Consider the following 26,449-nt stretch of genomic DNA (forward strand, 5'->3'; position numbering starts at 1 on the left):
TATGGTCATGCTATTTCTCTGATATAATACATTCCGCTTTCTCCCTCAAAATCAACACACAAAGGCCTTGGCACCTCTTAATGAAACAGCCCCAAACAGCAAACAAAATCTTTGATTAACCAAATTTTACTTCCGTCATACTTCTGACTCCTCGATGCTTTTAGTGACCTGCTTGTTGCCAGTGTTGAAAAGATGAAGTGTTAATTGACATAAGTGCTTTAACAGTTTAAGTCAAACGAAAATATGAGCATAAAAAAGGTCTTGACAGCACAGAGGGCCAACTGCAATTATTTGTTCATTGGACAGTCAACTCCCCATCTCATATAGACCCTACCGCCCCTTAGTATCCCTGGAAATGTAAGTATTATTCCCCCATCGCCTGGGAGTCTGCAAGTAGCCCAAGTACCTGCGAAGATGTTGGGTTAGGTGCAGGCTGATTATTCAATCTGCCTCATCCCCAACCCCCAGGATCGAGGAGTGGGACCCCCACGTAAGTTGGTTTTCACCCACTGTGGTTGAGAGCCCTCACAGAATGATTCACTCTACATTACAGACAGTCTTCCCTGCTGGGGTCAGTAGAGTGTGGACTCTCAGCAACCTTCCACCACTATCTTGCAGAGACAGGCATGGACCAGAATAGCGCTGGAGAATCTGCCCTCTGTTGACTTGATTCAGCGTACTTCTGTCCCGTCTAGTCCTTGAGCTCTAAGAATACGGTCCTTGTCTTCTGAGGGAACCACCCCCCTCTTCAATTCTAGGGCTTCCAGAATGCCTTGCACTCTCTCAAGGCCGGTGTTCCATAATCCACTGTCCCCCATGTGGCATTGTACCCCCTATCGATGTGCGCATGCGCGTTTTCATGACGTCTCACTACCCCGCCCATTCGGGACTGTATCCCCTGTTTGTGCACACATTTACGTAAGTGCGGGTGGGGCCAGTTCTACGTTGCCATGTGTAAACTCTTCATTCATTGGCTCATCAACTGCTAGTCAACGCGCTCTCTTTAGACTACAGCCGAACGTGTGAGGGTTGGAGCTGTGAGTGAGGCACCGCGCGCGCGCGAGCTCCTCCGCCGCTGTGATTAGTCAGCTCTGGCGGGCGCTGCGATGGCGCTTCCTACCAGAGGCAGCCTCGGCGGCAGAGGGGCAGCGCTGCGGGCTGAGGCGACCCTGCTTTGACCGGCGGCAGCAGCAGCATGACCCGCTGCGGCTGAAGGGGGAGCCCGGGGCTGCCGCCACCTCTCCGCCGACCCCCGCCCGGGAGCATGGAGCCCCCCGCCGCCGTGCCCCCGCTTAAGGAGGTGCGCTAGAGTTCGGCCTCGCTGCCCCTGGACCAGCTCATCAGCTCCTACCGGCTGCCCCAGGTGGTGCGTCTGGACACCGGTGAGTGCAGCGGCGCCGCGCCGGGAGGGGCCTGTGGGGAGCGGGGAGCCAGGGTCCGACGCACCGGCTACGGTCACTGGCTGTGCAGGCGGCACCGGGCGCAGCCAGCAGCTCTCCTGACTGACCTCAGCCTCCCCTTCAAAGGAATGGCTGCGGCATCAGCTCGGGAGATTTTAATTCATATTAGAGTAGAATTCCTTTCTTAGGTATTACAACGTTCAACAGAAGTGCAGGTGACTTAAATACCAAGGGGCAGATTTCAAAGCCCCTTGCGCCACTTTTGCGTCACTTTTCCTATGTTGAAAATGACGCAAAAGTGGCGCAAGGGGCTTGTAAATAAGCCCCCAAGCTTGGGGGGCGGTCAAGGTTGCGAATTTGCAACCGAGACACGACCAACTTTATTTCTCCTTGGACTCCAATTAGGAGTGATATTGTACTTGGGACAAGTTGAGGATGGTTGCTTGTCTAAAAAGAAGCCGATCTCTTGTTCAAAACGAAGACAGACTTGTGTGAAGTAGTTACCGTCCCACCGTTCTCCCTACCTCCTTGCTGTTGTGAGTACCAGTGTTCTGAATATGATGGGTCGCTGAGGAGTCCTGGTGCTGTAATTATGCCATACATCCCCTCCGGACGCTTGTGTGGCATGGATCTCTACCTGGCATGCCCCTCAACTCTGCTTCATTTTCTGATGATTTGTTTGTTGGGCTACAAGAGAGGAGTAGAATTGGGGTTCTTGAATATTCATGTGTTATACCGCTTTGTTTGTCTATTTTGTATGTCAATTACACAAAGGCATTAATACAGAAAACATACAGAATCACGTCTCGGGCTTACAAATTAGAGCACATCCGCATTCAAATTAATAAACTACTGTGTTTTCGTGAGTAAATAGAATACTCCAGGGTGATACTTTTTTCCAGTTAAACGAATCTTTAGGGCTGACGCTAGCAAAAGACCTGATATATATTTTTTTATAAGTATAACATTTTTATATTTATAGGGTCTTCTTTCATCCAGCCCTCTTCCTCAGTCGTTCTGTTATTGTGTCATTCACATTTTTTGAACGCCACTACAGCATGAGGCAATGTGTTAGCCCATTTCACCTATTGGCTAAGGTGACTATGAGTAACAGCATTCTGCCCTTTAATAAACCGCACATCCACACACCAAGTAGTTCCATTAAGTGCCAAGGTATAGCATGGCAATGCATCCCCCGACCTGTGTCTCCTACTCGGGGGATGCCGCCGTCGTTCAATCTGCGGACTGCGCCTGGGGCGGGGGACCTGCTGTCCGACCCGGAGCATGCCTGGCTCGAGGTGCGGGGCGGGCGGAGCAGTGGTGGCTGCTCTGGAGGGCGATTTAAGGGTGGGGTGGGAGGCGCTACTGTGCACCCTCCTGTAAAGATGAGGCCCGCAATCGGAAGTATCAAGTTGTCAAGATTAATTTAAATAGACACGTTTTCTATTGTTTTACAAACTTAGCACACAATGTTACCGGTGTCGTGTTTTGCCACATTAATAGACTAACCCTGCATGTCCCACTATTGGAAATATAAATTCGTCCGCTAGACCCCTTATACTTTAACTGATGCTTAAGCCCAGAGCATCTTTACAACTAAACAACGTCATTCTTATACCAAAACGTCCATTGTGGACATGTGTAGGTCACAGGCTCGATCCTTCCGAGGTCATATCAGTCAGTTGGTGCTATGGTTAGCAAATATTTTCCCACATACAGACGTGAAAAATTGTATAAAGTGTGCGTCATGTATACTTATTATTAAAAGTTTTTTGGTAATGCACGAACCCGTGCAGAAGACATCAGTGTGACCATTACACTGGAAAAAGAAGTCAGAGGTTTATTATGAAGGAAAGCCTTATCACCTGTTCTACATCTAAAGGGCTGATCCCACAAACAAAATCCCCTTTTGTTGCACTACCCTACACAGCCACACACACTTTGATTACATTACTGTGCAAACTGTACTATTGCAGCTTCCCTTTGCCGATCCAGACATTCATTTTAAATATCATCTTTAAAAATACTGAATTCAGTGAACTCCACGTTACTACCAAGCGGTAGCCGGTGACCTGCACGGACAGGTGTATGGTTGATATGAAGGTTTTAACTTAATGAAACCTATTTTGTTTTCTCATACATTTAAAGTATTCAAGGGCGTTCTACGGTATGCCGTAATGCTAAGCTATGGCGCTTTCTGGCTATACACTCGATTACTTTCGATAATATTTCACACTCCAGATCCTTCCCTAAAGCCTTTATGGTTAACAGCGCAAAGTGCTTTGTTGTTGGCCACATAAACCACCAACATAGAGTGTTCTGCTACCATCCACAGAGCGCTCGATAGAAGAGCAGAAGGGTAGCACCGACCCTCCCCCCCCCAGCCAACTCGGGTGTCACCCCCAACTTTGTGCCCCCGTCTGGGGCACCCGAGAGCAATGTCAGGACACCCCGCTGCTTCCATGTTGCACTCCAAGAGGCCTTGTCCCCACCCTGCAGAGTTACAAAGCTTGGAACCCCCCCCCTCCTCCATCCGGACTCAGTCAAGAGCTCTCAGGCCAGGTTACTGTCCTGAAGAAGCCCTCGGGAGCTCGCTCACGCTCCCCCATCGCCCGCACCGCGGGGGCTGCCGAGGCTAACGCCAATGGTCCAACCCCTCCCAAACCTTGGCCCGGTACCTACCCACGATTAAACCCAATTTAAGCGAGACCGCCCCATCTGAAGACCCGAGCACGGACTCGGCGTCACAGATTTGGGTATTAGGAGTGCAGTAGGTGCAGGTGCTGGTACAGTCCCTGCCTCTGCAGAGCCCCCATGGCTGGAGAGTCCCTCAGCTCCCACCATGGCCATGGTACACTCCCTGCCTCTGCAGGCCCCCCATGGCTGGAGTCCTGCAGCTTCCACCATGGCCATGGTACAGTCCCTTACTCTGCAGGGCTCCCAGGTCTGGAGCCCTGAAGGTCCCATCGTGGCCCTGGTACAGTCCCTGCCTCTGCAGGCCCACCATGGATGGAGAGTCCTGCAGCTCCCACCATGGCCATGGTACAGTCCCTTCCTCTGCAGGGCCCCAGGTCTGCAGATCTCATTGTGGCCCTGGTACAGTCCCTTCCTCTTCAGGGCCCAGGGCTGGAGAGTCCTGTGGCTCCCATCGTGGCCCTGGTACAGTCCCTTACTCTGCATGGCCCCCAGGTCTGGAGCCCTGAAGCTCCCATCGTGGCCCTGGTACAGTCCCTGCCTCTGCAGGCCCCCCATGGATGTAGAGTCCTGCAGCTCCCACCATGGCCATGGTACAGTCCCTTCCTCTGCAAGGCCCCAGGTCTGCAGATCTCATCGTGGCCCTGGTACAGTCCCTTCCTCTTCAGGGCCCAGGGCTGGAGAGTCCTGTGGCTCCCATCGTGGCCCTGGTACAGTCCCTTACTCTGCATGGCCCCCAGGTCTGGAGCCCTGAAGCTCCCATCGTGGCCCTGGTACAGTCCCTGCCTCTGCAGGCCCCCCATGGATGTAGAGTCCTGCAGCTCCCACCATGGCCATGGTACAGTCCCTTCCTCTGCAAGGCCCCAGGTCTGCAGATCCCATCGTGGCCCTGGTACAGTCCCTTCCTCTTCAGGGCCCAGGGCTGGAGAGTCTTGTGGCTCCCATCGTGGCCCTGGTACAGTCCCTTCCTCTGCAGGGCCCCAAGGTCTGGAGAGTCCTGCAGCTCCCACAAAGGCCCTGGTACAGTTCCTATCTCTGCAGGACCCCCAGGTCTGGAGAGTCCTGCAGCTCCAACAATGGCCCTGGTAGTCCTTACCTCTGGAGGGCCCCCATGGCTGGAGAGTCCTGCAGCTCCCACCCGTGTCCTGCAACAGTCCCTGTCTCTGCAGGACCCCCAGGTCTGGAGTGTCCTGCAGCTCCCACCCACTCTACCGTCCTCACTCTACCGCCCTCACTCACTCTACCGCCCTCCCTCTCTATCTATCGTCCTCCCTCTCTATCTATCTATCGCCCTCCCTTACTCTATCGCCCTCCCTTACTCTATCGCCCTCCCTTACTCTATCGCCCTCCCTTACTCTATCGTCCGCCCATACTCTATCGCCCTCCCATACTCTATCGCCCTCCCTTCCTCTCTATCGCACTCCCTTCCTCTCTATCGCACTCCCTTCCTCTCTATCGCACTCCCTCTATCTCTCTCTCTCGGTCTATCTATTGCCCTCCCTTACTCTATTGCCCTCCCTTACTCTATTGCCCTCCCTTACTCTATCGCCCTCCCTCTATCTCTATCGCCCTCCCTCTATCTCTATCGCCCTCCCTCTATCTCTATCGCCCTCCCTCTATCTCTATCGCACTCCCTCTATCTCTATCGCACTCCCTCTATCTCTATCGCACTCCCTCTATCTATCTCTCGCACTCCCTCAATCTATCTATCTGTCTATCTATTGCCCTCCCTTACTCTATCGCCCTCCCATACTCTATCGCCCTCCCATACTCTATCGCCCTCCCATACTCTATCGCCCTCCCATACTCTATCGCCCTCCCATACTCTATCGCCCTCCGTTATTCTATCGCCCTCCGTTATTCTATCGCCCTCCCTTACTCTATCGCCCTCCCTTACTCTATCGCCCTCCCTCTCTCTATCGCCCTCCCTTACTCTATCGCCCTCCTTCTCTTTCTTATCTATCGCCCTCACTCTATCGCCTTCCCTCCCTCTATCGCCCTCCCTCTATCGCCTTCCCTCCCTCTCTCTATCGCCCTGTTCTCTTCTCTTCTCACGTGCTGATCTGCTGCTCTCTTCCACCCCACCTCCTTCTTTAACTCCCTGTTCTCTTTTACTGTGCTTATCTGCTGTTCTTTCACCCCGCCTCCTTCTCTAACTCCCTGTTCTCTCAGACACAACCACACCACACACAACCAAACCAGACCCAACTACACACGTTTATAAGCATTTTATCTTCTTTATTTCTCAAGCTCACTAATGCAAATGAAAACCTGTACAGCAGTGTCCTTACTGCAGTTTTCAGAATTGTAGCCAAGAAGTATCTACACCTACCAGAATGGCAACAACTGCTGCTTAGCCGACGAATTCCTTGACCACCCAACATTGGTTCTTGGATTATGCCTGCCATTATTATAAAACTGTTAACACATTTTTGCACACCATGTAACTTGCCATATCTGCATACTCTCTGCTAATTTTATGATATCAATTTGCAGGATTATGGCGGTATGCAGAGACCTGGAATTGTTGTCGACTACCAGACAAATCTGGTATTTGGTGGGCCTGCTGGAAGGTGGATGAAAAGAAAGATGATGCAATCGCTTAATAAACCCATTGGAGGGGCGTTTGTCGGCAAAAAACCTTAATTGAGAAAACCTGGATCAAATGGCAATGCGGTCTAAAAAGGTATGTTTCTAGATAGACAGCTTCTGTTTTTTAGGTTTCGCCTCTCACCCCTGGACCAGAGTACCCCTACTCACCCCTAGATCTGAGCACCCGCCACGCACCCCTGAACCAGAGCACCTGCCACGCACCCCTGGCCAGAGCACCCGCCACTCACCCCTGGATCTGAGCACACGCCACTCATCCGTGTACCAGAGCACCCCCCAGTTGAAAATTAACTTGGGTGAATCTGAAGGAGCTACATTTTAAGGTGTATTTCAGAGTGCAAAGTCTGTTACGATGAGACCCAGGGGCTTATTATGTCTGTGGTGCATTGAACCTAGGGGGCAAGTCAGAAGTGCTCACTATATCCTAGTTGGCTATTATTACTAAACCTTAGGCTTGCATTAGAGTCTAATGGGCCAGTTTCACTTGGACACAACGTGTTGCTTGTATCTGATTTAGGATATTACATAAAATGTGACAATCGTGGCAGATCAGCTCTTACCTGTGCCCTCAGCTCTTACCTGTGCCCTCAGCTCTTACCCCTCTGCCCTCAGCTCTGACCCTGTGCCACACATTGAATTGGAGATCTCTGCCTCGTTCACAGTTGATAGATGGACCATATCAGTAATATTCATTGGCAGTCTGGGATGGGACAAAAACCTGACTGGAGGGGGTAGGGGGGTTTTGGGGAACTTGGACGATCACATTGTTTAAAGTTTGTCACTATTAATGTGTACTCGCCAGACTGGCACGCTGCTGCAGCCGGTGACTGCTCCTCTGAACTCTTCTCTCCTTCCCAGAGCTTAACACCAAGATGATTGGCTTTGACGAGTTCAAAGCCAATCATCTTTGGGAAGAACAAGGACCAGGGTACCTACGATGACTTTGTGGAGGGGCTGAGGGTCTTCGACAAAGAAGCCAATGGCTCTGTGATGGGCGCTGAGCTGCGACATGTACTAGTCACTCTGGGTAAGAGGCCATTTTGGCACAGTACTATTTTCAAGGCAGAGTATAATTGACTGCTGAACTCCCCAGCCCCCCTGCAGTGTTCAGGGCCCCCCTTTCTGATTCCGAGCTTAGATTTCTACCCGCGTCTGGATATTACAGTTAATGTGCCCTGTTTCAGCCTAACAAAGTGTCCTATCAATCTCATTTAACTGTACATTCTTTTGGGGCGAGGGAGGACGGGGACACGGTTGGGTTACAAGTGGTTTTTGTGTTGCCTCTTCTACAGGCTAGAGCTTTGACTGACTAATAGTTAGTCTTGGTGAGCCATGTCCTGGAAATTGGTGGCCTCCTTGTCTTGTGGGTAGCGGCCACTTCAGAACATCTGCTCTGTCTGGTTTTACCCTGGTGGCTGGCTAGTCTCAGCAGCCAGTGCTGCTTCTGTGGCGGAAGTGTATTTGGTGGGTAAGTGCTGGGTCTGAAGCTGTGCGTGCTGCTGCATTCTGGGCAGTTAATCTGGAAGGTGTTTGATCGAAGCCTGTGTGCATTTTTGTCCTTTCCTTTGTGCAGGTGAGAAGATGTGTCTGTGTGTGTGGCTGTGTCTGTGTGGCTGTGTCTGTGTGTGTGTGTGGCTGTGTCTCTGTGTGTGTGTGGCTGTGTCTGTGTGTGTGTGGCTGTGTCTGTGTGTGTGTGTGGCTGTGTCGGTGTGTGTGTGTGGCTGTGTCTGTGTGTGTGTGGCTGTGTCTGTGTGAGAGTGGCTCTATATGAATGTCAGTGCAATCCATCACGTCATTAACAATTACAGACCTTCACATCGCAAACACCTTGGCATTGGTTTGATAGTTGAAATAATTGGGCAGTGTGGTGGTTATAATATTAATTATGGGTATCTCAAAATAAAGGCTTTGTCAATGTGAAGGGCATGTCTTTGAAATTGGATGGCCTCTTCTCCCTACTTCATTTTTTTCCAAATCCTTCGGCTCTCTCATTGACCAATCTGTGTCCTTCAAAGGGCATGTCCAGAAAAGAGCACAGACATCGGAGTCCCAGCTTACATTAAAGCACATTATAAAGCTGGCCCTTCCTCTTAAACATTTGTGGTTCACGTTCCAGGTACTTGTCTTATCATTTGACCAATGAGGCCCCAAACTACTCTCCCACAGTTCTCATTAACACCTGTCAAAGTTTCTCTTACGCGGTCGCTTTTCTAATCGCCAACAGACAATGTGAGCTTGTTTGCCCTTCTTTGAAATAATTACATGAGTTCCCTCTCCATTTCATAATCCACCTCGAAGTGTGTTGTATGAGCTACAAGGCACTTCTCTTGAGTAAACCTGAATACATTGCCTCTAAACATGGCTGGTGGACCAAACACTGCTGGCAGTTCATCTCTGGCTAGGTTCTGTTATCTGCCGACATTCCATTAAATTCAGAGGCTGCTGTTTCATGATACTTTGATTTGCATCTCTGCACCACCACTGCCATGCACACACACACACCACCACTGCCATGCACACACGGACACCAAAAAAAAATGTATGCAAAGCATTGTCATTTACAATGCCAGTAACTCAAACTTAAATGCTGCGAGACCTATTGCATTGCAAATGCTTATTTTCTATAGCTTTGCTTTTGAAGCAATTGCACCTCCTCGTCTTTATCTTACGATGTTTACAGCTAAAGCACGAGTGCGTCAAAGGTCTCGCATTTGAGAGACTTTGATCTATTTGCATTGTAAATGACAATGTTTTTTTATTTGTGTTCAGAAAATCTACCAGAGGTTTTTCCAACCATTCAATGAGACTCGGTGTAACCCGTTGCCTTGCAGTCTGCCTTGGAGTCCTGCTCACCTTGTCTCTTGGCTGTGCTCTTTTCCCTTGAGGGTTTCAGGTCACGGCCTGCTTGGTGGGGTTTGATTGCTTGCTTGTGGAGGGAGCGAGATTGCGGGTCATTCCCTAACAAGAGTCCCTGGTGTTTTTTAAACGCTTATCTGGCTCACCCTGGTGGCAGAGTAGTTTCTAAAGGGTTTCTGTCCACATTGAAGGCCTTCTCTTCTAGGTTCCAACCAAGTTATTGTAGTTGAACTAGCAGTATGTGTATAAATTAACGTTTATTTATCTAAAAAAAATTCCAGGCTTACAAGGAACAAATAACAAGCATTTACAATGCAATGGTTTTGCCTTTGTTAAAGTTAGAGCTATTGGCATTGCTCTTGACATTATTTTTATTTATGTTTTTTTAACATAAATAAATGGCATTGCCATTTACAATGCCACTAGCTTTATCTCTCGCAAATGACACACACAAACACACACAGAGCCCCCCCACACACACACCCACACAGACCCCCCCACACACACACCCACACAGCCCCCCACACACACAGCCACACAAAGCTTCCCACACACACAGCTACACAGAGCCCTCCACACACACCCACACAGCACAAGCAGGCAACAGGGGCACACGGAGGCACAAGCAGGCAACAGGGGCACACGGAGGCAGAAGCAGGCAACAGGGGCACACAGAGGCACAAGCAGGCAACAGGGGCACGAAAACGGAGGCAGAAGCAGGCAACAGGGGCACACTGAGGCACAAGCAGGCAACAGGGGCACACGGAGGCACAAGCAGGCAACAGGGGCACACGGAGGTACAAGCAGGCAACAGGGGCACACGGAGGCACAAGCAGGCAACAGGGGCACACAGAGGCACAAGCAGGCAACAGGGACACGAAAACGGATGCACAAGCAGGCAACAGGGGCACGAAAACTGAGGCACAAGCAGGCAACAGGGGCACGAAAACGGAGGTACAAGCAGGCACCGTTACAAGCAGGCAACAGGGGCACGAAAACTGAGGCACAAGCAGGCCACAGGGGCACACGGAGGCACAAGCAGGCAACAGGGGCACACGGAGGCACAAGCAGGCAAAAGGGTCACAAGCATGAATTGTAATTTAGACGGGGCTGAAGTGGAGAACGGTCAGTAGGGAAGTAGTGTGGCTGGTGAAGTGGTACCAGGCCGAAAGGTGAGAGGGGCTGTCTGCACCCCAGTTTGGACAGTTTCCACTACCTAACAGGGATTGGTGGGAGGGGGGCGTACTTCTTGCTTGCTTTAGAGCTGTTACTTCGGGGACGCAGTGCACGCTCCTGCCTGCTGCCGCCGGGACACGACAACAGGCAGGGAGAGGACAGGCTGTGAGAGGGCAGGGAGGGGACAGGCTGGGAGAGGGCAGGCTGGGAGAGGGCAGGGAGAGGACAGGCTGGGAGAGGGCAGGTTGGGAGAGGGCAGGCTGGAAGTGGACAGGCTGTGAAAGGGCAGGCTGGAAGTGGACAGGCTGGGAGAGGACAGGCTGGGAAAGGGCAGGCTGGAAGTGGACAGGCTGGGAGAGGACAGGCTGGGAAAGGGCAGGGAGGGGGCAGGCTGGGAGAGAACAGGCTGGGAGAGAACAGGCTGGGAGTGGGCAGGCCGCGAGAGGTCAGGCCGCGAGAGGACAGGCTGCGAGAGGACAGGCTGCGAGAGGACAGGCTGCGAGAGGGCAGGCTGCGAGAGGGCAGGCTGCGAGAGGGCAGGCTGCGAGAGGGCAGGCTGCGAGAGGGCAGGCTGGGAGAGGACAGGCTGGGAGAGGGCAGGCTGGGAGTGGCTATGAAGGAGATTTGAAAAAAAATTGGTTCAAATGAATTTCCGTTAAGAATGGGATGGTGGGAATTCTAAGCAATTGCATGCTAAAATGAAGCCTGTTTCTGGCAAAAAAAATATGAGTCTCCAGTTTGAATTGGGAATTGGGGCATGCATGCCTTTTTCCTCTTTTCTAGCAGAGCCGTCCTGGATCCTTAAACCATTACAGCTTTTTTATCCAACCACAACTGCATTCTGAGATTTGTAGTTTAATGCTTATACATTGCAAGAATGGGCTGTAGGCTAAAAAGGCAGCACTAACTGAAGGGAACACATGCCATCTATTTGGTTTATAATATTTCCTTAACTTAACTACCAGGCAGAATTTGGAAGCTAAGAATTCAGCAAAATGCAGCCTTGATGAATTCAAACGCTGGGAATTAGTTAGGGCTCATACATGTCAATCTAAACTTTGTTAGCTTTGCTGTTAAAATGCTCGCTGCTCTATTGATTCTTATTGGTTTCTCATCTACTCCTTTGGGTCGTTTTCTAGCCTCCCATTTGCTGAAGGTCTCTCATCTGTCCCTCCCAATCCCTGACGGGCCTTTCATCTGCCCCTCCCAGTCCTGAACAGACCTCTTATTTGTCCTGCTGGTTCCCCCTGTAGGAACCTCATCTCTCGCTTCGGATCTTTGCCTTCTTCCAGCTCCCTACAGGGCCACTTACCTAACATCACAAGCCAAAAGCGAGGGGACAAAATAAATTACTTATCCAGCAAATAACATTAGAGCAAAAATGGAAGTAGATTGAAAGAGAAAAAAGAGAGAAAAAAAATATAATGAAAAATATATTTTCCCCTCTTTTCCCTCCCTCCCTTTATGTCTCTTTGTTCCAACAAATCGAAAACAAGGAAAATGCAAATCCATATTATACACTGCTGAAACAAGGAAGGAACAGTGCCAAAACCCAGTAAGAACACAGCTGAAACAAGGAAGGAACAGTGCCAAAACCCAGTGAGAGCACTGATGAAACAAGGAAGGAACAGTGCCCAAAACACAGTAAGAACTCTGCTGCAACGAAGAGAAAAAATTGCTGACGCGAGGGAATACTACAGAAACACACACTCCATACCACCACCATGGGAACACTAATAAAACAAAGCAGATAAACTGGTGAAAATGGGCTCGCTACGGCTACAGAGGCTGTGCAGAAACAAAGTGGTAACACTGCATCAGGGGCGAGCGGAAAGGTGCGCTGTGTGACTTTAATGTGTATTATTGTTAACACGTACATGAAGCGTGTGTTTGAGGGTGGGACAGACACCCTGCCTGAAACTTATACTCGGGCAACTGTCGGTGAAACACAAGTGGTCATTAAATAAACATTAATTTTCTACGTGTTAAGGAACGTGTCTTATTTGCGCACCTGTTACAAAAGTAACCGCTGCTGCCTTTGCTGCTGTTTTGCGGCTTGGCTCGGCCTTCGGCTTCTAGAGCCAGACCGGTGCCCGGGCTCGGCTCAGGCTGGCTCGCCCATGAGTGCTCTGACTCGCCCACCCCGGGTGCAAGCAATGCCTGGGGCCAGTGTGTCACGGTGGGTGAGGGGTGGCAAGAGGTGCCCTGCACAGCCTACCTCATGTAACCTCACTCACTCGGGCAGTCAGTCACCCCTCACTCGCCCAAGCTGTGCCGGCCCCAGCCCTTCCCTTTGCTCCCCGGGGAGGCCCGCCTGCTCTGCCCCTCTCAGCCCGGCGGATTCCCAGGAATCCGGGCTATGTTTTCGGTCCGGATTCCACGAGGGGTCCCCTGGGCCGGGCCAACCTTGGCCGCTCCGTTCCCACCGAGTCACCGCTGCTGGGGGCCCGGGGGCGGGGTCACCGACTCACCCCCCTCCCCCCAGACATTCCAGTGGGGCCATCAATAACTGCCTCATCATGAGCTGCAACACCCCAGACACAGCTGCAAAGCTTCCAGTTCCAGTGAGTCCTCTCCCGGGGGTTCTCTTAGAATTCTGGGATTTGTAGTCCTGGTTTTACACTGGTTAAATAAAACCACAAGTCCCCAAATTCGAGCTTCTAGCGAGCTTTCTTTGCACGACATCCTCTCTAGTGACTTGACTGGCCTGCCACACTTCTGGACAGGCGACAGTGCCTGTGACAAAGCCAGTAGGGCTGGGACAGAGTTAGTCACGGATCCGGACGTGTTCCCAGTACACACGGGTCTCCTCGTGGTAAGGCGCAGCCACCTTTTGAAGGCCTCACACTGCTATTGCCAGCTGGCGTTTCTGTAGCGCACACTCTGACACTGGCACGGCTTCCCGGCGCTTTCAGTTGTTCTGGCACACATAGGCCGTGAGCATGTGTGGTACTTGTGTAACTAAAGCTGGCAAAGACGAGCTGCACAACAGTGGAGGGGGGAAGGGCGCAGGTAAGATGAAGAGAGGGAGGAGGGGAATTTGACAGGTAGAGGCGAGTAGCGCCACGATGTTCAGCCTTCAAGCCTGAAGCGCTTCCCATTCCCTCCACCCTCTTATCGGTACCAGACGGCGCCCTGAGGCTGCCTGCATCACGTCACGCCTTATGAAGCCACTAGCCATGGGTTCAAGGGAGAACCAGATTCGGGGGCGTTCCCGAGGCTTCTCCGCGGCCGCGAGGCCAGCATCAGGCAACAAGCGGGAGGGGGCGGGAAAGGGGGGTGGAGAGACGCAGAAGTGCCGGCAATGCCGGACCAGATTCGGGGGCGTTCCCGGCTTTCGGCTGACGTCGCGTGACGTCGGCAAAAGCCAAAGAATCTCGGGAACGCCCCCGAATCTGGTCCGGCATTGACGGACAGGCCCCTCGTCCAATGGCTAGGCTCCATTTATGGAGCCAGCCAATGAATGACGAGGGCCGACCCAAGCCACACTACAGTTCTCATCAGGTTTTCGCCTGCGCGAAAAAGATGCGCAGAGCGCATCTTTTCGCCAGGCAAAACCTAAAAAGGGAGAGCGTACTCATTGCTACAAGTATCCTAAACAACCCAGCAGTCAAGTCCCGGTACGAACAGTATGCAAAGGTAAGATTTTTAGAAGCCATATCTGAAGACATTGAACCTATTGCCTCAAGTTGAATAATTGCTTGGCCAGTTAAATCGGCAGTCCAACTTTTTCTATGAGAGCTACCACAATGGTGAGTGACCATGCCTCCCAGAATTATTGTTCTGACTACTCAGATGTCTGTCACAATTAAAGTTTTACAACCCACTGAAAAAGCCAAAGGTTCCAGGGACGTTAGTTTCATTTTTACCCACACAACCATAGAAAAGTCAGCACTTAAAATTTGAATAGGTTTTTAAAAAAAAGCAATTGCCCATGAGGAGGTCCCTCCATGTGTCCTATAGGTTCCGGATACCTGTATCCTGACTCATGTTTTCACACTGTCAAACCCCCAATCTTCCAGGGTATTGGTGAGCTGCCAGTAGATTCAGAGCTATCCGTTGGAGATGTCTGCTTTAAATATAAATGTAATCCAGCAAATTCTTTATTGGTATTTCTAGTAAGTATATTTCTGTTGCAGTCTTGTATTCAACCAGAAATATGGCCATTCTGCAGTTCTACTTAAAAGCGAATTTCACACCACTTATGGGTAACCCTTCAGCCACAGGCATAAAAGCATCAACAGCTTACCTTCTCTTTCAATAAAACTTCTCAATCTGCCCAATCTACCTTCTCTTTAGGAATGCTGGAAATCACAATGGATGGAAAGCAATTTCCTCCAGCTGAACGCTGCAAAAACGGAGGTTCTGCTCTTTGGAGATGCCCCCTCCTCTGGTCACCTTCCTGGTGGCCCCCAGAACTAGGCACACCCCGACCCCGGCAACCACAGTCAAAAACCTCTGTGTTCACCTTCAACAGTCCCTAAACATGAAGAAACACGTTACTCACACAGTCTGATCCTGCTTCCACACCCTTGGCTTACTAAGGAAAGCTTTTACTTATCTCCCCGACACAACAAGGAAAACCCTAACACAGGCCCTGATACCAAGCAAGCTGGACTATTGCAACGCCCTATTGATCGCAGCAAATGAGTCCTCCTTGAACCGATTGCAAATGATACCGAACAGAGCCGCCTGCACGGTTCTGAATGCTCCCCCCAGATCAGCTTCCTCTCCCCTCCTTCATCAGCTACACTGGCTGGCCATACGACAGCGCGTAAAATTCAAGATCTGCTGTCTCACACACAAAGCTATCTGGGGCAATGGCCCTCCCGATGTAGTAGAGAAACTTCGGCGCTATTACCCGGCTCGGACTCTGCGCGCCAGCTCCCAATCGCTCCTCAAAAGCCCCAACATAAAAAAGGCTAGACCCGGAGGCAAGTCCTTCTCGCCCCCTTCATCTGGAATCACTGGCCCTAAGACAGTGTCTGGACCATCTTAAATTCAGAAGACTCCTGAAAACTGCCTTGACAGAGTGAGGGAGTGAGAGTGGGAAAGGGAGACAGTGAGGGAGTGAGAGGGAAAGGGAGGGAGGGAAAGGAGGGAAAAGGAGTGAGAGTGAGGGAGTGACAGGGGGAAAGGGAGACAGTGAGAGGGAAAGGGAGGGAGGGAAAGGGAAACAGTGAGAGGGAAAGGGAGTGAGTGAGGGAGTGGGAAAGGGAGACAGAGGGAGTGAGAGAGGGAAAGGGAGACAGAGGGAGGGAGTGAGAGGGAGGGAGTGAGAGAGGGAAAGGGAGACAGGGGGAGGGGAACAGAGTATGGGAGAGGGAGGGAGAGTGAGGGAGGGAGACAAAGAGAGAGCAAGAGATGTGTGTATCCCGGGTCTGGTGGCTCAGTGGACGAAGGTGTCCGCTGCAGGGACCAGTGATCAACCTCATGGTCAGTTGTTTTTTTTTGTTGCTCTAGCCCTGCCACCTCCCCCACTGACCCCGCCCCCACTGGTGCGGCCCTCAGACACAAACCACAGTGTAAATTTGGCCCCTGGGAGTGAGTACCCATGACCTATGCTGTGCTTCCAAGCGCTGAGATACCCCCCTGGGGGTGATTCAAGCGCTATACACATTAAATAAAATCATTAATTAAATCAAACAGGTACACATGCTGCAAACGGATAAGTTAATTACCATCAACAATTAGCTTGCAGCCTGTAATGCTGTGGATGCACTTTCACCCTTCCTGCCACCAGGACTCACACGGCATATTGAATGTTCAGATCTGTTTACTCCTTCCTCAGCTTTGCAAATAACACTTCTTCCGTACTGAGTTTCACCCAAAAAAATTGTAGTTTCGCAGGAAATGAATTTGTTGGAAATGTGAAGACCACCCTCAATATTCCAGTCATCGCCCCCTCTGTACAAGGATTCCTCGGAGCTCATGGGCGTTCATAGACCTGGCATGGACTTTTTCCATCCTATGGTCTGTCTGGACATACTCAAAAATTTAGAAGTCCTGCATATGTTCTCCCCGTTGTAAGATGCCTTTTCTAATAATATATTCTTTCTGCTTTTTTGTGATCTGAAATCTGAGTTCTTTACTTGCACTGTACACAAGACTTTTGCTGTTACTTTTGTAATAGTTAGTGTGCATTTGTTCTGAAGAATTTTGCTAAAGATGGTTTAAAACTTGTTTACTTTTAGGGTGAGAATCCCTTTGAAATCGTTGAACAAACGGGAGAATCGGTAGTTGAGGAAACAACTGATGCGAATGATGAAGACAATGAGCAAAACGAAAAGGAGGACATTGATGGTGAAAACGATGAAATGAGGAGCAGATCATGTGGAGGCAGAAAGTGCAGATGCGGATGATGCTGCTGACCCAAATGATTACTCTGGGGACTTAACCACCACTGATGAAAACTAGTTGAGAAACTGCCCTGAAAGACCAAACACTTTAGCACACTGCATTGGTGTACTTAAAGAACAATTTTCCGCAAAGTTGAGCAGTTCGTTCACCCTGCATGCATTCCACTTCTGTTTTAATTGCATATGGTCAAACCGGTTTTAAGTTTTGTTTTTTTAGTAAACTAAAGCTTGTATTAAGCACAGCAAATGCTTCAGTATTCTTCCAGTGTAAATTGATTTGTTCATGGTTACGTTTTAAGTAATTTTGAGCAGTTGGGGTTCTAAACATTCCAATGTGATTTTTTTCCAGTTTTTAGCGCCCAATGCAGTGTTGTATATAATTCAAGCTGTTGTAGCAAAGAAACCCTGATTATGTCCTGCAGTAATAAAGGCTTGAAACAAGATTATACACTTATTTTGCACCTCTCCTATATGGTACTGTCTACCTCAAAGAACGGGTACACTCAAGGTGGTGTATAATGTGTTTTATGCCCGGAGGTAGCGCCCCAGGGGGGAGCACTCGCCTGTTTAATGCTGATCAAAGGCTCTTTGCTGAGGTGTGAGATTGGAGAGGGGGCCGAGGGTATTCTGGGTGACGAGGTGTTACTGTAAGGCCTGGTAGCCTCTGGATAATCAGCAGAGGTGGGGATGGCAAGAAACATCCGCTCTGCCTATGGGGGCCTTGTGACACCAGCTGGGTGATTCAGCCACCGAGGTGTTCCTTTCTTGCTTTAAAGCGTTCGATTTGTCTTGTGTTTTTTCTGCACTTTTATTTAGCGCGAACCCTATCGGAAGGTATTGCAGCGCTTTAAATGAAAACTAGTTACATCACACAAGGTCACTTTTTAAACCAGAAAAACAAGCATTTTCGGAAATTATGTAGAATATTCCATTTGTGGAGTGCTGCAGTCGGGGTCGGAGCTGAATTTTAATCGGGGGGACTGCAGTGATGGGCTGCAGTGTGTCTGCTGTTATACCAATGGCATAAATCACGCCGAGCCAGACTCTGCACCCACAGGCACCAGCTCCCGACTGTCAGGGTGGTCGAGAGGCAGCTGGAAAGGTCGGAGGTACCAGGGAGAGGGGGCTGGACACAGACAGGGACGGAGGAACCAAGGAAACAAGAAAGAGCGGGAAAGACGAGGGAGGAAAGGAGAGGAGGAAGAAAATAATATGATAAGGAAGGAGGAGGGGCGAAGAGAGGGATAAACTGAGGAGGGGGTTATGAGGGAGGAGAACAGAAGTGGATTGACAGAATAAAGACTGCGGAAATAAAGCGCGAAAATGAAGGAAGCAGTAGAGGCGGGCATGCAGGGTGGAAGGAGTAGTGGGGAAAGATCAACAGGATAGAAAGAAGAGAATGGAAGGAATAAAGCCGGGAAGCTGCACATTGGGGACACAAGAAATAATGAGCAGAAGTAGAGACGGAGAAAAGCAGAAGCACAGAGAAAGAGACTGAAGAGGATGGGGCAATGTTGGAAAGAACGAGGAATGAGGTAAGAAAGAGAAAACCGGAGCGAGAACAAGGAAGGTGGAATGAAGAAGAGGAAATCAAATAAAGAAGGCAGTAATAAAGAAGATATGAGAATACAGGTGATGAAGTTGTAGAAAATATGGAGGAAGGGGAAGAAAGGAGAAAGTACCCAAAAGCATGTAAAAATAAAAGATGCATCGAAGATGAAGAATGGGAGACAGGGAGATTGACAAGAAGGAGATAGAAATGGGAGGAAAGTGAACAAGTCAGTGTAAAGTGGTAGGTGGAATGAAGCATGGGCCGCAAAGAACACCAAATAAAAAGCGAGAAAAACTAGCTCTGGCATTGCGCGGAGTGGGGCGGGGGAGCGGCTTCCTTTCAAGTCTGATGCCGAGGCATGGTGTGGGATGTGGCTGGCGATGTGCACGCGCCTGGCTCACATGAACTGAATTGAATCCGCAGTTTGGGGAGACTTTTCGGAACAACTACACAAACACAATTAGGAGGGGACCCAAGGGAAAGTTTAACGACCGAGCTCTGGATACATTCCCTACAGTATACTCCTAACAACAAAGGTACCAGAGGGTCAAATAGTGTCAAGTGTACTCGGACTGGGACTAGATACTGATACCAGCAGCTACACCCTGACTCTTACCAGTAAGATAAGCCAAACCTGTGGATGGTCTTGAACACCCATCAGTCACCACTCGGAACCGCCCTTCATCATTTGGGGGTTCCGTGAGAGACCCACACACCAAGATGTCTTATCACAAACAGGAATGGGCCGAGCAGATGACCATTGGTCCCTCCCCAGTCGGCACAGATGCCGGTTTGAAGTACCGACGGAAAGAGCGGTGCTTCACTTTTGCCCTGAGCCGCTGCCAGGTGGGGTGAGGTCTTCACACCTTACAATTCGGTGAATAACTGAAATTGTAAGAGGAGACGGGACATTGCACCTAGGAGTTCCAGGTGATATTTGTGCCAGTCTGCCTATTGATCCACTATTTGTTTATTGATTTCACAATTTGATTACACGTTTTGGTATTCATTTGCTGCAGTAGCCATAGTCGTCAAATAGGTCCTGAAGAAAGCAAGGCATAATGGCCGTGAATTGCTGAAACATGTTGACCACGTTCCACCATTAGACAGTGTATATCTTTACCTCTCTTGACTATTTTTAATGTTGGAAGAGGAAGCATTATCCGAATAAATTTGTTCTTCACTTCCCAATCCAATTTTAACACACTTATTTATTTTAGTTGCATTAAATGTTTGCACTGCACAGTCTTCTTTATCTCATCAGTCACACCCTACAGCTACTCATAGTGTAGAGAGGCCTCCCCACGCTCTCAACAGGAGGGACCAATGGTCATCTGCTCGGCCCATTCCTGTTGGTGATTGTTAGAAAGGCGATCCCGGGGAGGCAGAAGATGTCTGACTGACCACCCCTAGGTCCACCTCTCCGTCGAGAAGTAGCCGAGCGTTATCGAGAGGCCTCCTGAGCGAGGGCCCTCTCCTAGGATCGTACAGTAGAGTAACCACAACACTACAAACGGACACCACACAAGAGGATAAGTTCTTAGGCTTTATCAGGAATAAAGGTTGCTGGATCTCAGCGGTATGTACAGGCAGATCGAGGGATCTGGAAAGTCTCGTAAATAAGGGATAGGGTAGTGGGACAGTCTCAAGATGGGTGCAGGAAAGGATACCCTGCGCACAGCTCTCAATCCTCGAGCCGAGGGTCGAGCCGCGGCAGCAGGACTCGACAGGTGATCTTAACGGAGAGGAGGCCGCGGCAGCGCCAGCAGGCTCTTGAGATGGTTCACCCGCGGCAGCGCCAGCAGGCTCTCAAGATGGTTCAGCCGCGGCAGCGCCAGCAGGCTCTCAGGATGGTTCAGCCGCGGCAGCGCCAGCAGGCTCGTAAGATAGTACAGCAAAGGTGGGCCGCGGCAGCGCCAGCAGGCTCTCAGGGTATCTTCAGGTTACAGGCAATGAGTTTATCTGGTGTCGGCCGTGACAGCGTCAGCAGGGCTTCCAGTCCAGGATACAACTGGCGTCCTACTCCGGGGCTGGCCCAGATATAGGACGGAGGTCCTTTGATGTCCGGACCCTCTCGCCTGGGGGCCAGAGTGGCCGGGATGATGGTGTCCAGACACCCAGCAGGAGGGTGGAGCCAGCGCCCAGGGAGGCCGGAGGGCGATCGATACCAGGCGTCCGGGGACGGCTGGAGGCCCATCGAAACTCCTCTTCCTCCGGGATCTGTCGAGTGGCCACTGGGGTGCCAGTCTGCGCCAGTCCGCGCTGGGATCACGCTGTGCACCAGACCCCCCGCCTTCTGTAACTCCCACAATACACCAAAGGTAATAACTTACTCCCGAATACAGCTTCTGCGTATAGGCAAGACTTACAATGATAACCGATGCTCTGTTTTTCATGCAGACTCTTTGCGCAATTTGCCTACTAACCCATGCCCAAACTGCAACTGCGCTTTTAAATCAACTCCTCCACACTTTAATCTAGCCGCTCCTATGCTTCCGTTATGTGCTGAAAAGCATATACATTGTGCCCTTATAAACGCCCGCTCCCTTGTAAAACACAGGGAAGAGGTAGCTGAACTTATAACCACTCATAACTTAGACATCCTGTTTATTACAGAGACCTGGGCGGATTTAGCATCCGGTCCGGATTTCAACATAGCCACTCCTGATGGCTATTATGTGACCCGATTAGATAGGTCCTCTGGAAAAAGAGGAGGTGGTTTAGCTATTATACATCGCGATAGCTTAGCTTTAAAAACCGAGCCAATGATTTATCATTCTATGGAAGCTTGAGGTTTCACCTTTACTCTTTCTTCCACTCAAACCTTTAAAGGAACTCTTCTCTACCGACCTCCCATTTCACGAACATCTTTTTTGGAAGATCTTAATTCTTTATTAGAACCAGTAGCCGCCCATACAGAATATACAATATTGGGTGACTTTAACTTTCACCTAGAAAATCATGCTGACATTAAGATTCTCTCTGATTTTCAGGCTGCGGGTCTAGAACAACGAGTTTCCACAGCCACTCATCAAGCTGGTCATACCCTGGACGGGCTATTCACAAACAACTCATTTATGAATCAACCGGCCGTGATTCCACTCATTTGGACTGATCACTCGGCAGTGACTTTTTCTATACTAGTTAAGAAACTGCACGCCCGTTGTACGCTCTCAGATAAAAATGTCGTGACTGGAAAAACATTGATCCCCTTGTTTTTAACAATACACTCAAATCCACAAAAACCAAAGACTCAAATCAACCATGTGAAGCATCTAATAATTATTTGCGCTGGTTGAATAATGCTCTAGATCATGAGGCACCTGTTAAAAAATTGCAGCCTAACCGTAATAAGCCTTCTGCTCCTTGGTTCTCCGAACTATTAAGGCTCGAGAGACAACGATGTCGTAACCTAGAGAGACGTTGGCGTAGGAATTACGACAATAACGATAGAGAGAGATACATGACAGCCTTGTATAACTACAAAAAACTTATCATTAAGGAAAAATGTAATTTCTATACCACACAAATAGAGTTAGCTCAAAACTCGAGCAAACAGTTAGTCCATGTTGTAAAAAATCTATCTAACCCTACGATTCCCGATTCCATAGAACCATCACATGGGCTTTGGTGCGCATAACAAACACCAATAGGCCATAGGCGGAGTTAAGCGACCGCCTATGGCCTATTGCATGTTTTGTTATAAAACAGCACGCATGCAAAGCCCAATCAAATGGACCTTGAAATGCACATGCACGAGCTATGTGGAATTTCAAGGTCCATTTTTGAAACCCTAGTAAAAGTGCTTTTCGCTTCGCTTGCATGCCCTAAAAAGGTGAAAAAGATATTGTACCTGATGACAAGACACTGGGGTAACACTCTTTTGTCCAAAACTGGAAAGATAGTGCAGAAATTACATGTTAGAATGATTAAGGAGCTGCAAATGGGGTATACAAACACCATCACCCTAGTCAACACACACTGTCAACCAAGATTAGGCCTGTATAAGTTCCCTTTTGACTTAGGGAGTACACAAAACAACGGGGAGCAGAAATACTACCTGCTACCCATCAACGCCAGCAAAACCCTAGTCAACGCACACTGGCAAACTAGAACAGGCCTGTATAAGCTCCCTTTTGAGTTAGGGGGTACAGGAAACAACAGTGAGCAGAAATACTACGCCAGCCAAACCCTAGACAACACACACTGGCAAAGTAGATTAGGCCTGTATAAGCTCCCTTTTGAGTTAGGGGGTACATAAAACCACGGGGAGCAGAAATACTACCTGCTCCCCATCAACGCCAGCCGAGCCCTAGCCAACGCACAACAAACAACTTCAACAGGCATATATAAACTCCCTTTTGACTTAGGGGGTACAGAAAACCACGAGGGGCATAAATACTACCTGCTCCCCATCCACGCCAGCCAAACCGTACACAACGCACACTGGCAAAGTAGATTAGGCCTATCATCACCGGATAGTATGTATGAATAGGCCATTATCAATAAGGGAAAGTAGAGAAAAACCCTTCCCCTGAGGAATATTCTGATTTGGGAGGGAGTGAACGGAATAACTAACGAGAAATATTGGCTCAAGCCTATCCATTCACCCTCTGTTGGAAAATAATAGTCTAAAACCCGGTCCATTGGAAAAAACAAGCGAAAAATCAATATGCACACATTTGGTATAAGAGCGCCCGCCATGTGGGGAAAATTAACCCCACAGCAGAGTCCCGTGTCATATATCCACCAGCTAACCTGGCCCTCCCACGTTGAATGAATCGCAAGGGACTGAAGAACCTGGAGTTATAGGGGAGCGCCAGCAACGCAGTTAAGCGCCTGACAATTTTCCGTTGTTATCGGAAACTCTGAACCCAAAAAAGGTGATTGCTTACTTGACGGCGGACATGCCAGAAACCTTGGTAATCAGGACACAACCCTTGGCCATGGGTGTTGAAGTCGGCATGGAGGTCTTCATACATCAGAAATGCTAGGATCTGTTTCTGCTGACAGTGAAGGTGTAATAATAATTCACATTGGCAAAGCGCAAACGATCACCCGTAAGGGTCTCGAGCTGTAGGGGTCGTCAGGAAGATTAAGCAAGCTATTGCCAGAGTCACATGGTGCCAGGCTAATCTGGTGCCGAGAATCGAACCGTGATCCCCAGATTCCAGCGTCAGTCGCCTTAACGCCACACCCCTTGCCAATATAAGGCCTTAGAAGGGTGTCTAAGGGAAAAGGAGTCAACCCCTCCTTTAGGAGGAGGAACAGGAACCTCCTAAGTTGGCGGTAGCTCCGTTTACAATATATTGGAAAGAGCCAAAGAGGCTAATGGGAACGAAGGTAATAATACCAGCACACCAAAGCGCCCGAAGGAACCCTTGCACGGAGAGCTCCAGAGTGAGCTTCAAGGGGAAGTATGTGAAGGATTGCACCCTCAGACAATGCCAGAGAACGAGATACTGGATGAACCCCCTGAGGCATAGGGGAACGGAAGTGCAGCTGGAACTGGCCCTGATATTGTGTATTCCCGAAAAGGGACCGGAAGCAGAAACCCTGAAGCATAAGGGGTTATAGGCGAAAATGGCGATAAGAAGGTGCAAACGTAAAGGACCGTTATTATGACGTATCCCCGGGGGTCTTGGGGAAGGCTAAACTTGCCCCAAAAACTCCAGATACCGGCTCCCACAAAGTTAATGGTGAACGACCCCCCATGTGGCATGGATAAATCATCCATTTCCCAGAAAAGGGATTTACATCTCTTGGAGGAGAAGGGGTGAAAGACGTACCCAAAACCGTATTGTGGACCCTGCAACCCGCGGAGTCCCCAGAGAGACTGAACTATCTAGTACGACAGTGCTGGATAAATCCATCGTATTTAAGATCTAGAATCAGGCAGGAGTGGATGTCAATGGTAGGAAGACCGACCTTGGCGGTAGGAGAAATGAAATATGAAAAAAGAAAATGGATAAGAAACAAGACAAAACAACAACGCTCAAAGGATATGCGTAAATAATAATGATGGGCGGTCATAGGGCTTACCACACCGTGTTGAGGACTGTATACCTGGGGCCCTGGTGACCGACACTGGGACGGAAAAATCCCGATTGGCACCGAGTGCATTCTGGGGCGAATGCTCCTTTAATGTACGTTTCATCCTCCTTGTAACTCACCCAGCCTTGTAAGGGTGTCCGAATGTAATATTGTAGTACCAAGCACCAATCACGCCCGTGTAAGGGTGTCAGAATGTACTACTGTAGTGCAAGGCACCAATCACGGAGGACTAAGAGGGTGAGCCAACCCTTTGCACACCAGAAGTGAAATTAATAATATAACCGGCTCCTCAGCAGAGCTGTAGTCCAAATCATTGCAGCCCACAAGGGCGTAAGAGCCATGTCTAGTTATAAGGAGCGTGTGCGCACTCCGAGGGCCCTCCTGTTGTTACAGCCGGTAAGGCGTAAGTAAAAAAACTGCTCAGTCTGAACTTGAGGCATTAGGAGCCTAGGAGCAATTTGGGAACACGAGCAAAGGGCGTAATCCAAACTGGTATAAATGGAACCTGATTGGGTTACGCCCCCCGGCTCGTAATCGGCTCTAATCCGCACTCAGCCACTTGGGAAGGCCTGTAGCGGATAAGCGCGAAACTGCGCCATGATAGGAAGTAGTCCCCGACGTACCATGGAATTACATTGTGAAGGTACTAGTTTGGGACAATATATAGTATCTACATGCACTGAAAACGGAACCCTTGGCATTAGTAAGATACCTTACCACCACCCGACAGTGGCGTAGTAGTGTAGTAGTAACGCTGGAACCCCAGAGCGGGGCCAAGCTCTCCCAGCCCCGTCTGAATTTAGCGTCCAGTTGGGCCAACGTATGTAGAGTCAATCTATAAAATAAGTGCACGCCATCTCCACACCAACGTGAGCGCCTTAAGGCTGCGTGACCGGAAGTGTTAACCATTTCGTGTTATGACACAAAGCCATCGTCTAGGCAGTTGAGGCATGAAGCTTATAATGCAAATTGCACAGGCAATGCAACTAGAAGCGCACATTGGTAAAACCACACCGGTCAAGGAACATTTCAAGTATCCCGCCCGTGGGCGAAAACAATTCCTGGGGGGAACACTTAGTAAGCGTGAGAAACCAAGGGACAGTAAATAACACAGAAAAGCTGCACGGTCCCTTCTATAACAGGTGGAAATACAAATGAACACATATAACAGAGATCCGTCAGGCCTTTATTGTAAAAGGGATGTAAAACGGGTATAAAAACTACGTCTAATAAGGCCACCCGCGTTGCGGATAGACCGCCGTATTTTGATCTTAATTTGATTTTGACTTAAGACTGACTCCTCCTCCAAAGACACCTCCAAATCTAATTCACACCCTCGCTATCATCTGAAGGAAGTCCTCCCATTATTGAAAAGTCTATTGTCCAGGACTATGGAAGTTCCTTCCGAGTGTGTTCTGGTAGTTTGAATGTTTACCATTTTTTCCAGTATTATCCTTGTACCTGTGATGGTACCCTTTTGTAACTTGCACATGTCACTTTTCTCTTGTAACACACTGTTTGCTACCTCTCACATTTTGTTTGCTTTAGATACTTGCACAAGTGCCACCATTGCCTACGTAACATTTGTTGTTGTTGTGCTGGAGTGTCTGCGATTTATTGCAGTATTATACCTCTACTTGTACATTGTATGCTTTTGTAACCTGCACACATATCACTTTTTTCTCCTGAAATGTACCGATTGCTACCTCATGTATTTTGGTTGCTCACTATTGTCACTTTTGATCATG

General features: G+C 49.4%; 2 long non-coding RNA genes across 2 annotated transcripts in view; one reads left to right on the plus strand and one right to left on the minus strand.

Annotated features, from left to right (window-relative positions):
• The window catches only part of LOC144823994 (uncharacterized), an 84,657-nt gene that overhangs the window by 56,195 nt on the left and 2,013 nt on the right, over nucleotides 1–26,449 (minus strand). The gene's annotated exons all lie outside the window — the stretch shown is intronic.
• On the plus strand, nucleotides 1,065–17,521 carry LOC144823995 (uncharacterized). The gene is made up of 3 exons (XR_013608866.1): nucleotides 1,065–1,382; nucleotides 6,591–6,780; nucleotides 16,931–17,521. It is a non-coding gene; the product is annotated as an uncharacterized LOC144823995 (long non-coding RNA).

This window comes from Lissotriton helveticus, chromosome 3_1 (assembly GCF_964261635.1).
Source record: "Lissotriton helveticus chromosome 3_1, aLisHel1.1, whole genome shotgun sequence".
Classification (NCBI taxonomy): domain Eukaryota; kingdom Metazoa; phylum Chordata; class Amphibia; order Caudata; family Salamandridae; genus Lissotriton; species Lissotriton helveticus.